Source organism: Grammomys surdaster, unplaced genomic scaffold (genome assembly GCF_004785775.1).
Source record: "Grammomys surdaster isolate TR1022 unplaced genomic scaffold, NIH_TR_1.0 325, whole genome shotgun sequence".
In the NCBI taxonomy this organism is placed as follows: Eukaryota; Metazoa; Chordata; class Mammalia; order Rodentia; family Muridae; genus Grammomys; species Grammomys surdaster.
Window position 1 is genome coordinate 3651110 of NW_021604744.1, and position 13082 is coordinate 3664191.

General features: G+C 37.3%; 1 protein-coding gene and 1 pseudogene across 3 annotated transcripts in view; both read right to left on the minus strand.

Moving 5' to 3' along the window:
* Magi2 (membrane associated guanylate kinase, WW and PDZ domain containing 2) overlaps positions 1–13082 on the minus strand; it is a 1345877-nt gene that overhangs the window by 1003417 nt on the left and 329378 nt on the right. The window lies entirely within an intron of this gene.
* LOC114630024 lies at positions 4576–5456 on the minus strand (annotated as a pseudogene).

Sequence of the window (13082 nt, forward strand, 5' to 3'; positions counted from 1 at the left end):
CCTTTCTTTCCCCCTTATCTCTCTCTTCCTCCCTTCCTTTCTTTCTTTTCTTTTCTTTCTTTTTCTTTCTAGCCCTGTGTTATATACTGCGATGCAGACACTCACTGGACTACCTGGATTCCCATGCACCATGGTGTCAAAAATTTTGGCACTTATCACAAATCCTGTCAAAAATTACTCTACCCCCATCATACCTGAGATATTTCTTCATGCTCTTTTTACAGTTTTCTACTTTTTTTGGGTCCTACTGCCCCAAACCCTGAGTTCATTGAGCTCACTACTCTGAATCATATACAATGCTATACCATCCTAGATTGTGATACCCTGTCTACACATACCTAATTCATTTAACTCTCCTTTATGACTTCTTCCAGTGATTCATCTACTTTCTGACACTCTGAATAACAAAAAATCACACGTTTAGACCTTTGGTCTCATAGTAATATTTTAAAGAATGAAAATCATTGAAATTTTGATACAAGTATATATCCATGTAACTCATGCCTCCTTTAAACAAAGCAATGAGTTATTAATAAAATTAATCAAAATAATTTACTTCTGTAAGACTACAATAAGAAAGTAACTTCACTAAGATGCAAAAATACACCTGTTAATTTTATGAAAGATTGTCCGTTACTTTACTAAAAGGTCACTCACTGGAGCAAGGTGTCTGTTATGTGAAGTAGCAGATGAACACCATTAGTGGCGTTATGATCTAATGCAAGAATGCATTGAGTGCAAGTAGTTAATTCTACTGAGGGTTCAGAAGGAACCTTCACTGTCTCACACTCCCATACTTCAGTCCAAATGCAAACTCTTGACAGTGTCAACCATCTCAACTGTGGTATCATCTGTTGAACATAATTCCTATGAAGGTGAGTGGATACTGTAGGCAGAGTAAGTGATTAACAACTAACATTAAGATAGAACAATTATAACAATAAACTGTAATAGAAATTTTGGTAATATGACTTCTCACTTAATATATATATGCATATTTATGCATATTTTAAACTATAGTTGAACATATTCTTTCTTTTCTTTTCAAGTATATAGCTTTGCTTTTTATAATCAAAGGAAACACCTTATAGCTTATGCTTGGCACTTCCAAATTACCAGTGTTAATCCATAATTAAATAAAATAAATATTTCTTGAAATAAAGACTGTGATACCATGACAAAGGATCTGATAATAGAGGCAGGCACTAAGTAGCTGACATGTTGATAAACCATTGAGAGTGGATATGCTGGCCAAATTTTGCACTCATATGCAAAATGCAGGTGACATAGAGATGAATACCACAAGATTTTATTATACAGTTCAGCATGGCACACAATTAATAGTCTATGAATTATTTTACCCCTCAGCTAACCACAGGTACTCAAAACCACAGAAATAAAACATGAACCAGTTTAGAGATTAACTTAGTGCATCTAAGCAACCATCCTCTTGTCACAGAAATTACAATCATTTCATTCTATAGATGAAGGAACTAAGGGGAGTATACAGGCATCAAACAGCTTTTGGAAAGTAATGATCTGGTTAACACAGGGACTGGTGTATCTGACTGCTTATGAAAAACCAGAAAACATTCCCTAGGACTTACATCATTTCCCCAACTATCCTTTTTGTTAGAAGCAGAATTTGTACTGTTTGGAAGGCTCTGATTCCTGACATAATTCACAATGATAAAGATGTGCCAGGAAATGATATGTGTGTGTGTGTGTGTGTGTGTGTGTGTGTGTAAGATTGTTCTCCTTCTATACTTATAGTGATGTACCATGTTGCAAAAAGGTGTGGCATATGTTCAACTAATGACTTCTAAATAACCACTTATTTTTCCATTACAGTAACGAACACCACATAAACATATAACATGTTTATGCATACATATAAGTGTATAAGTGTGTATATGTGTGGATAAGAAGCTAGGGCAACAAGGGGATCATCAAAATAGGTATCAAGTTAAGGTATGGGGGGGGTGGATGTGGTAACCATCTTAACCCTGCATCCATAGAAGGAGCTGAGAGCTGAAGAGAGGCTGGAATGTAAGCAAGACTCCACCCCCGAGGCAGAGATGTTTCAGGGACACTGTAGGTAGCAAGGACAAAGAAAGCTTAGACACACCTACCTAAAGAGCTGTTGGGAACAAACATCTGTCCTCTGGAGAGCAAACTTTATCTCTAATCAGTTAACTGGTTGCAGAAGAAAAGCTGATGAGATTCCCATCATCCCTGACTACTACTCTCACAAAAGCAAGAGTTGTATTTACATTTTTGTTATTTTCCCTTTCTGTCAATCATAGTCTAATTTATAATTCTAAATGGTATGATTTATAAAGTATTCAACACTCACAGTGCATAAAAGCCACATTAATGTTTTCTCTAATTATTTTGTTACTATTATGGCTGAGTTAAAAAGCATTATTAACATAACTGGGTGTGTGGGTCAGAGTAGGATTGGAAGGAAAATACAGGATGCTAAGAAACTGAACTTGAAAATTCCTAAATTCCCACCGACTTAGGGTTTGGAGTTAGTTGTCTTCTCCTCAAGTACTTTTGTGACAGGTAAGAAACAATATTTTTTAAATTTTTTATTGGATATTTTATTTATTTATAATATAGATGTCATCCCCTTTCCACATTTCTCCTCCCTAGAGCCCCCACCTCATTCCCCCCTCCTCCTTTATGCTTCTATACCATTTTGATTACATGCATGTATTAAGGTCAGTTCTAGTTTGAGGGTCTAGCAATACAATAGATGCAAATAGACAAGGAACAAGCAATACAATAAACACAATAGTCAAAGAAAAAGCAAGGCATTAAACCCAATTAAGTGAACACTCCCATGATAACTGTTTCTAAAGACTTATCAGGATGACCAAAGTATCTGAGTCTACTTCTCTGTCCTAGCCCAAGGTCATTTTCATGTCTGAAGCCTACTTCCTTGTTCTAGCGTATAATTTAGAATCCTGTCTGAAATTACTTCTTTGTTCTAGCCTAATATTTAGATTTCTGCCTAAAATTACTTCTTTGTTCTAGCCTAAGATTTAGATTCCTACCTGAGATTACTTCTTCGTTCTAGCCTAATGTCCAATTCCTGCCTAAAGCCTACTTCCTTGTCCTTGGCCAATGTCATATTCCTGCCAAGTAGCTCATATCCTTGTCCTTGGGCCATGTCAGATTCTTGCCAAGCAGCCCCAAAGACTCTCTGCCTCCCTCCCTTTTTTATTTCATTAACAAGACTAAGCCTGTCTTAGCTCATTCTGACAAAAATGCCTTCCTTGCCAGTCATGGAATATGCATTATCAAAAGCAATGCATTTCTGTCTTAGATTGGTAGGCTCTGTGCAGAATCTTACCCGTCCTTTGCTTTGCCAGCATGTTAATTTAATAACTCTGTTTCGGGACCATTTTCAGGTTCAAGCCATGTACTTTGGCTGCCAACATGTTGTTTTTAAAGAAAAGCTTTAACATAATGGGCAGGAATAAAAGTATTCCCAGGACAAAAAGGGCTACGATGATCAAGCTATATATGCCATTTTTGAAGTTCAACCAAAATAGAAACACTGACCTCAGGCCACGGGTAATTTTATCTGCAGTACATACCGCATCAATGCTCAGCAGGACATCATTCTTGAGATTCATAAGCTCCCTATGTATTGTTAAAACTTTCAGAGAGGTGTTAGAATTGTGCCAAATATACTGCAAGTGTCATTAGACTTCTTCCTAATTATAATAACGACCACTGTAAATTTTAGGACTAGCATGAATCCAATGGTTTTGGCATGACACTCAAGACGGCTCCTTATCCTTAAATTCTGCACCTCCTTCCAGTAATTTGAATAGGATAAAGAGCATCAATCCGTTGTTCTTCCAAATGCCTGTCTAAATCCTCTTGTATATTCAACACATTACTATCATTTTTTTCTTTTGTTTTTTTTTTTTTTTTTTTTTAGAATTAAAGGCAGCCTTTTACCCGGATTTCTCAAGTTTACTAAATTCTACTGTGGGTCATTGACTGTTTATGGCTAATTTATACCTGGACTCAGCTAAAAGCCTTTAGATTGAAATGGTACTCAGAAATTCTGACTTTTGAAACAACCTAAATGTCTCTGTGTGCTTTCTGTACCCAAATGTAATTTTAAACAAAGAGCAGGCATATTATAAATATGACTGACTTGGGTCAAGCACTCCTGTTGAACTGGAGAAAACATTATCACCCCATACTCCAATCCGCAAGAAAGGAGTGCCAAGAGTGAGTGCCTCTGTATGTGTATAATATATACATAGGCACACAGATGCAGATCTAGACAGATAGCTATATAGACAAATAATCTTTCAAAAAAGAAAATGGTTACAACCTATCCAAGTTTAAATGACTATGATACTAGCTTAACTTTTACTACCTTGCTTGTAATCCCCCACAGACAGCCTTCTTTGAAGAGGGAGGACCTCTCTCACAGATGCTTTGAAGAGGGAGGACTCCCCTCCCAGATGCCTTGTGTTTGAGTCAGTCTGCACTATTCAGAACAACACCAGCTCTGCTGGTGGAGATTGTGGGTTCGGAGGGACATCTAAGCTTTCATTAAACTGGAAAGCAATCAAGTCTTTATGTCTACAAATTATGCACTTAATAGTTCCACAAATTTGGCAAAGTTTGTGATGACATCTAGGATGTTTTCACCAAATCGTAGACGTAAATATGGAAGTCATCATCAAACTTGATGAAATAGACAGAGGGCTTGGCCTCTCTTGTTGGATGACCATGCCAGGCCTTTTCGAGCCATCTTCTTTGGCATAGTCCACTTGCTTGCCTACCAGGCTGTCCACAACTTTTCCTGGCTCCCTGTCTGCTGGAGGCGAATCATTGGAATCGGGCATGAAGTGGAGGTCGCCTTCTTTGTAATCATCTAGGAGCTGGTACATATACAAGACAGGGTCTTTCTCATAGGTGATGTAAAACTATGTGTTCATGACAAGTGCCCATACCAAGACCATTCTCCTCCATTCATCTTTAGAGCCATCCTCTGTTTCAAACATGTGCTCCACTGCTTTGCCAATCATTGTGTCCGCTAAGTGTGCATCGCTGATCCGAGATGTTGCAACTCTGTCAGGGAGGACTTCAAGCGCAGACACTCTTTCATCTTTAAGTTCTCATCCATAAACACAGTCAAATCTGTCATACTTTGTAAGATACAGGGAAAGGTTCACAGGCACCTGGTCCAGGACAGTCCCCTTACATTGGGTGATAGGGCCGTTGCCCTCTCCCCACCCATGCTGGATCCTGCAGCCTATGATGTTCCGCTGGGGCTGGGACACAGGCCTGCTTGGTCCCACACTGGTCCGATGTTTTTTGTGAGATACCCTCTTCTTCATCATGTTAGCAGATACTCCAGCATGGCCTGCATCAGCTCTGGACTGCTGGCCAGCTGTCTTCCCGAATGGGGTTTTCATTCATTTGTATCTATGTGAGCAGCAGAGCTGCTGGACTAGGGTAAAAATCCAATGTTCTCAGCTATGAGGCTGCCCACAGGTCAGTGTTCTTATTAATCCATCATCCAGGTGTCTCCTTTACAAGTTCAGCAAAAACTAATGAAATCTCAAGCACTCATCTGTGCAGAAAGCCGCCAGGGACTGCCACATTTTTTTGTTTTTTGTTTTTAAATGATTAACAAAAGTAGCTGTCTTAACTTCTTGTGTCACAGCAATTGCAGAAGTAATGGTGCTAGCAATTAATGTAATTAAAGCTGTTATACCAGAAATAATCAGGCCCACTACCCTCTTCCTTATAACTGTCAAAGACAATAGACTGTGGAATAGGCCCAGGGAAATTTAAAACAATATCTTCATAAAATAAAAAAGAGGGAGATATATCTCTGTATGCTACAAATTTATTTAAATCATATTCTTTTCATTTTTTATTTTATTTTGTTTAAAAAGTTTCAATGCTAAGGAACTTCCTGCTGAGTGTCTATGGTGCTCTACAACTAGGGATTCAGACTCAATCATGGACTGGTCTAGAAATCAATCTAATATTGGAAATAACAGTCTTCATTTGGAAGGCTGGTTCTGCACATTTTCAGAGACACATATGGAAATTAGCTGCAGTTCTCTATGATGTTATGTTAGCAAGAGATAAAGTTAGGGCAGGATCTGGATTTCAAACAAGTGTTAGCACATGTGCTAAGGCTTTTTTAATTGTAAAGTTAAAATTACTTTTGTTTCTTTTACAGTATTTAATGTAAGTTGCATTGATTGTATACCTTCTAGTTGTTTGTGTTTTGAAATCCAGCATGTCAGTTATAGAGGTCTATCAACCAGCTTTTGTTTTAGTGCCCTGAGTATCACAGAACCTTGGTATTCTAAAAATAGCTTGCAAGTACTGGAGGAAATAAGGCAGACAGAAGAAACAATATATTAAGTATATTTCATGATCAAGTTTTCTCAAGTACCTGTTTTAGTGGATTGAATAGGTTTGCCCACCATAAACTCATGTGTGTGAATGCTTGGCCCATAGGGAGAGACATTATTAGGAGGTGTGGCCTTATCAGAGGAGGTATGGCCTTGTTGGCCAAGCTACACCAAGCGCAAGTGCGACATACAGTCCCTTTCTGCTGCCTATAGATCAAGATGGAGAACTCTTGGCTCCTCCAGCACCAAGTCTATCTAGACGCTACCATGAAAATTATGGACTAAATCTCTGAAATGTTATGGACTTAATCTCTGAAATGTTCCCAGCCCCAGTTAAATGTTTTCCTTTATAAGAGTTGTCAAGGTCATGGTATCTTTTCACAACAATGGGACCCTAAATAAGACAGGCATTAGTACTGGGGACTATGGCAGGCCTGACCATGCTTTTGTTTAGAGGAATGTGGATTTTTGGACTTTGGGTTATGAGAGCAGTAGAATTTTTGTTGTTGTTTTGTTTGTTTTTTTAATTGGATATTTTATTTATTTACATTTCAAATGTTATCCCCTTTCCTGGTTCCCTCTCCAGAAACCCCACATTCCATCCTCCCTCCCCCTGCTTCTATGAGGGTGAGTTTTAAGTGCTGCTTAATGGGCCCTATTTTGGTGAAGAATGTGGCTTTTTCCCTTGTTCAAAGAGCCTACATGAGGCTAAGGTGAAGACATTTAGGTTAATTGCATGGGCTTCAGGTATCTCAAAACAGCCTAGTAAAGACTCTGTCCTGTTGTTCATTCTTATGAAGTGCATTTTGATAAAATAGAGCAAACTGAACAAGAGAAATACAAAATATATCGTTCAAAGATTAAAGGAATATCAGAAACAGATTAAAGATATTAAATGGAATTAATGGTAGTGGTGATCTTGGGGCAAGATTCCACCCAGATAAGATTCTATCTTATGAAAAAGAATTAAAGAAAAGCTTAGATCTTGGTTAAGTGGCACATACCTTCAATTCAAGCACACAGGATACAGAGATTTGCAGATCTCTGAGTTCAAGGTTAGCCTGGTCTAGAGAGATAGTTCCAGAACAACCAAGCTGTGCTTCAATGAAGGAAACTTGAAAACAGAAAGCTGGGGAAGGTGTAATTGAACAGGCAGTCTATGTTACAGCGTCAGCAAGGAGCAGAAGTTGGTTGCTTTGATCATGTAGTTCTGACTGTTGAGTCAAGGATAGATGAAAGGGTTTATGGAACAAACAAAAGATAGATGAAAGGGTTTATGGAACAAACAAAAAATGAAAATGCTAGTATCTTTTCTTTAAGATTTTACATATAGTTCAGGAATTTCCATGGCTTATTAGTTCTTGAACAATTTTCTTGAGTGTAGTGTTTTAAGGTACCTGTTTTGAAAACAGATTCAAATAATAAAAGTGAAAAATATCACCATACTATGAGTTAAGGCAAATGTGATCTTTAAGTCCTCTTTGTTTATTTCTACTCTATGTTTCATTGATTTGTTTATTGGGTTAACCTTCTGTATTTTCTTACATTCTGCTTAGCTTCCATAATTCTTCCCATTTTGTCTACTAAGAAAGATCTATCATATTCCTTTGTATTAAAGAAATGCTTTATTAAGCATGGCCAGGAGTGTATTTTGAGATCATCTTAGAGTAAGAAGATTGGAACTTTTTGTTCCCCAAACCAGTGATACTGTTGAGTACTTTCTCAACTACCAGAGGCATCATGAGTATGTTTACTGGACACACACACACTTTGCTGTATTGTACACTCAAAATCCTAATATATAGTTTGTAGCCTCAAGTATCACTGATAAAAACAATTTTATATCACTTTTTAAAACATGACATTATGTGTACATATTTCTAAGTACAAGATTAAAACGTTTAATTTAAAATATTTTATGGGTAAGAAAATTTGTATGAAAATATTTGCAAGTAAACATATATAAAAAGTAGATTTTTTCATATAAATGTACATTTTTCATCTACTTGATCTGAGACAACATTATTTTAAAAGGTATTAGTGGTATATAAGACTTAAAAGGGGCAGATATTAAAAATGAATTAAGGGAACTAGTTGATTTTATTTTTACTTCAGGCTATTTCAGAGCTGCATGTGTAGATAGATAGTAACTCAATTTATATCATAAACTGATTTAATTAAACTTATAGAATAAAAAAGAACACTGAGAAAATTAAGGAATAAAAGAGAAAAATTATGAATTAACATTTAGAAATAATTGTGTCTATGCCATTCCAGAATTTTCCCTTTGTGAATGTAAATATTTTTATTAAAATATCATATCATGTATGCTATCTTATAAACTGATATTTGTATTTGTAATGACTCATTACAAATATAATATCTCTTTCAATCACTATATATTATTCTGTTGAATGAATGTCCTATAGTTTATTTACAACTTTTGGTACAAATTGAAGTTGTTATTGATATATTATTTTTGCTTTTTAGGTTTATTTGTTAATCTCTTGAACTAAAAATCATATGCAGAGATTCTGTTATAAATCATAACAGAACCCAGTATTCAACAATAATGAATATGATATGATCTGAGCTGTGATCCCAAGCATGAACATGTCAAATACAGACAGACAGACAGACAGACACACACACACACACACACACACACTCACGAATGCATGCACACCAATACTTACAGTCATGATTTTTATTTAACTAAGATCTCTTCTTTTCTTCTCTCAACTCTTAAGGGAAATCCATGATTTGTATGGATTTAGTTGTGTTCATTGTGATGAAAGGAGGAAGGCTGGCAGCATTGCTGGAGCTTTCAAGGCTCTTGAGCCTTCACAGGAGTGTAACAAGTTCCTTCCCCTCCCTGAAGACATTACACTTCTGTTACATTTAAAAACAACAGGGTGGAAATTTTTTTTAGTAGTGTAGTTTACCATAAGTCACACAGTGGGAATACTGGTAACAACTTTTTCCTCAGTTATCCATCTTATGGGTGGGTGTTACTTGAGCAGCTTGGAAGTTGCCCAGGTGATTTCTGGTGTGTGTCTGTTTCTGAGAAAGAATCCTCCTTTACAAACTCACAGGTTTACCGTTGAGACTTTAACAGCACCTTTCCATTGGTAAATGGGTGTTCTCGGTACATGGGCTGTCTGTACATTTCCTTACGTTCTCCCAGGAAAACCACACTATATTTGCATTAGAAGATGAAGAGCAGTTCTCTGCAAGTGAACCACCTCAGAAGAGTGCTTTGCTGGTGTTCCTGTCCTCATGGGCTCTGAACTGATTTCTTTTTGCTGAAACACATCTTATCTTTGATTTGTTTCCACACTGGACCCTGATCAAGGCTCTAGGACCAACAGGTGAATGAGGTATAGTATGGGTATAAGCCATAGACTAGTGGAAGCCAGTAGAAACCAAAAGCCGTCAACCTTATTTTAGCATAGCATAGAAACGATATTATTGAAGATTTGTCAAGGAAGAGCAATGCAGCCTTCTGAGTGCTGGAAACTTGGGCAAGAATCTGCTTCCATTTCCTTGCTTAATGTCTCAACCACACTGTCCTGTTAACTACAAGCTCCATCTTTGTCTGGAAAGCATCACTAAACATGCTAACATTTGCCTTGTTTCATTATATGCTACCTCATGTCTTTTAGTTCCTTGGAAGATAAGATGATCCTTCATGATTAAACTTCAGGATGCCAGTAGTCTTTTCTGGAAAAATTCTATTTATGGTTATTGGACAATGAACAATGTGTTTTTCTTTCAGCCAATTCTTGCGCGTCAAGCATCAAACACGGGTGACAGCTGATTTAACAGTTCTTAGTGCAGCAGCCTCAGCTGCAGCTGTGTGAGTTCATATTCATCACGCATCTCCAAAACACTTGATTGCTTAGTAAAGCCCTCTGAGGTAGAGCACATAGAAAATACGGTATAGTTGCCCGGAATGTGCAGGGTGAACAGGCCCACGTTTAAAAATTAAGGATTCCTTTAGTTGTACAGTTGACTCAGGAAAAGAAGCTGCCTGTTATTAAGTATTTAGTGTGCAGCTGTCTGGGATGTTCAGATTACAGAAACAGGAGAGCGTGAGCTTCCTCACTCTCTGCTCAGTAGCTGTTTACCTGCACTGTATATGGCTTGTAACTGTGAATCCTAATGAGAACAAATTCACATCTGCTCAAATTATAATTATTGGAAAGTGGCTTATCTACTCTGCTGAGTATCTATAGAAGCATAAAATGTAAACTGATTTCCCCCTGTCATCCTGTGAACTTCTCTGCTGTCTCTGCCCTACCACCAGCTGTTGTACACTGAGGAATCAAAACTAAGTTTGATGTTGATACAGGCAAAATATTAATCATCACATAAGCAAGATACCTATATATGTGCATCAACCTGAAATAAACTGCTTTTTTGGAAATATAATCATTCCTTTGAGTCTAATTCTTATCTTCTGAAGATAAATTACTCATCTATTTTTGCAATGCTGGAAAGATATTAATCAGATTATTAGAATCATAAATGGCTGTACCACATGTTTTGATAAGTGAATGACAGAATAAAAGATCTTATTCTTATCATCAAAATCATTTAAGACCAAATCAGATCATAACATTGGAGAGAAACCATTTCTCTTTAGTCTTAAAAGTAATAAAGGTTGAAGTAGTCTCTGAGATGGTCCTGAATTCAGATAAATATGTGTGAGCAAGGTAAACCGTATCCTATAGAGATAGGCGTGCTGCTAAAGAAAGAGATGCTACTTTTTGGTAGTGTCCACTTACAGGTTCAATATAATCGCTAATCTCTTTTTATTTTCACATTTTTCTAGACTGCACTTAAAATGAGCAAATCTATATATTCCCCAGCATATTCGAAAATGTATTTCAAATGTTTTATGTCTGTGTACTAGCAGCTCTCAGAGTTCTTTAAAATACAGAAGCCAGTCACTGACAGTAGTAAACTCAGTCGATTCTCAAAGTCAGTCATGGCCAGATTGCTATGACTCATAAGCATGTTCCATTGAAGGAAATGATATGTTTTGTGGATGTAATTAATGAGCACTAAAATAGGGTGGCTAGCTTAAATTATACAGGGAGACACAGTTTGATTATATGAGCCCTGAAGTGCAGGCAGTGTTCTCTGGATGAGAACAGCAGCTTTGACACAGAAAGGGATGTCAACAAGGTCAGAGGCATGAGAAGGACTGGAGCCCAGCTTTCTGATTTTAATTAGAAGGAATCCAGGAGCCAGTAAATTAAATAGGATGTAAGACTGTAGCCCACAACCACCAGCCACTGAGGACATAGAGACCTGGTCCTATAGACAAATGGGAGTTAACTCTGCAGTGTCTCCTGGTAGAGTGCAGATTTCAGACAGCTGCCTTCATGCTTGTACAATTGTCTCCGTGTAAGAATAAGTTCTGGAGAGTGATCTTTCATTTACAAAGTTATAGACAATAAACTTGTATTGCAGTTAGCTGTTAAATTTGTGATGACTGTTTTTATATAAAGAAGAAAACAATGTGAATCCAGAATCATAACATTTGAGAGTGGCATCCCACAATTCATCTGGGAATTCTTTGGTATATTCCACTTCATAGTCACTTCCATTTATCTCTCACCTGAAATATAGTTTATACTTCTGTCAAGCAATCACCTTCCCTGGCTGGAAAGTCTTGTGAAATTGTCAACAAACTCTTTTATTTTTAAATATGCATATTTTTAGCATGCATATCCGTGTGTGTGTGTATGCATGCGTGTGGGTGTGCATGTGTGTCTATTTTCATGTCTGTGCAAATGCATGTGTGTGGAAATGAGGGATTAACCTCAGGTGTTGCTCCAGAGGAGACAACCTTGTTTGTGAGACTGTATCTCACTGGGACCTGAGCTTCACTGAGTAAGAGAACCTGGCTCACTAGAAGCTCCTGGGAATATGTAAACTACCTCCACACCACTGATTACAGCAGAATGTCATCACGCCTCACTTTTTACATGGCAACTACAGAATCAAATTTCTGCCTCATGCTGGGGTGAAAAGTACATTATTACTGAGTGACTCCTGTTAATCCTTCCTCAACACATCCAGAATGAAACCATACAGTATTAATCTGGATTGTGTTCCATATCCTATCAAAGAGTATCCACTGATTAGTTAGGCTTGTTGTTTATGCCCACAGATTCTATGTCTGGGGCTTAAACTCTTTGGAAAACAATAAAGCCCTTTAATTTGTTCTGAGAAATAATAAGTACTCTACTCTGACTTAAAGTTTTATAATGGTTAAAAACTTGAAATAACCTAGAAGATTTATAATTATTTATTCTTAAGATCAGCGAGCAACCAGAGATAATTGTGGATGATCTGCAAGTAATGGAATGGATTGCATGCTTTATTGATGACTTGAGGACAGATCCGTGACTGGCCATCATCTTTCCACAATGAAAATCTTAAACTTGCCAGTACACTGAACAGTCACTTTTTTAGAGGCTGATTCATATCACCAACTTGATAGGATCTGCGGTTGAATAGCAGGTCTTATGGGTTACTTGGGAGCAGATCAATGCTAAGCTGACCACCTATTTTCATGGTCTTGATTAAATGATAAGAAACACTCTTGGCGAGTACTTCTGACGGTTTCAGCACAGCAATGAAAGGCATGAGGAC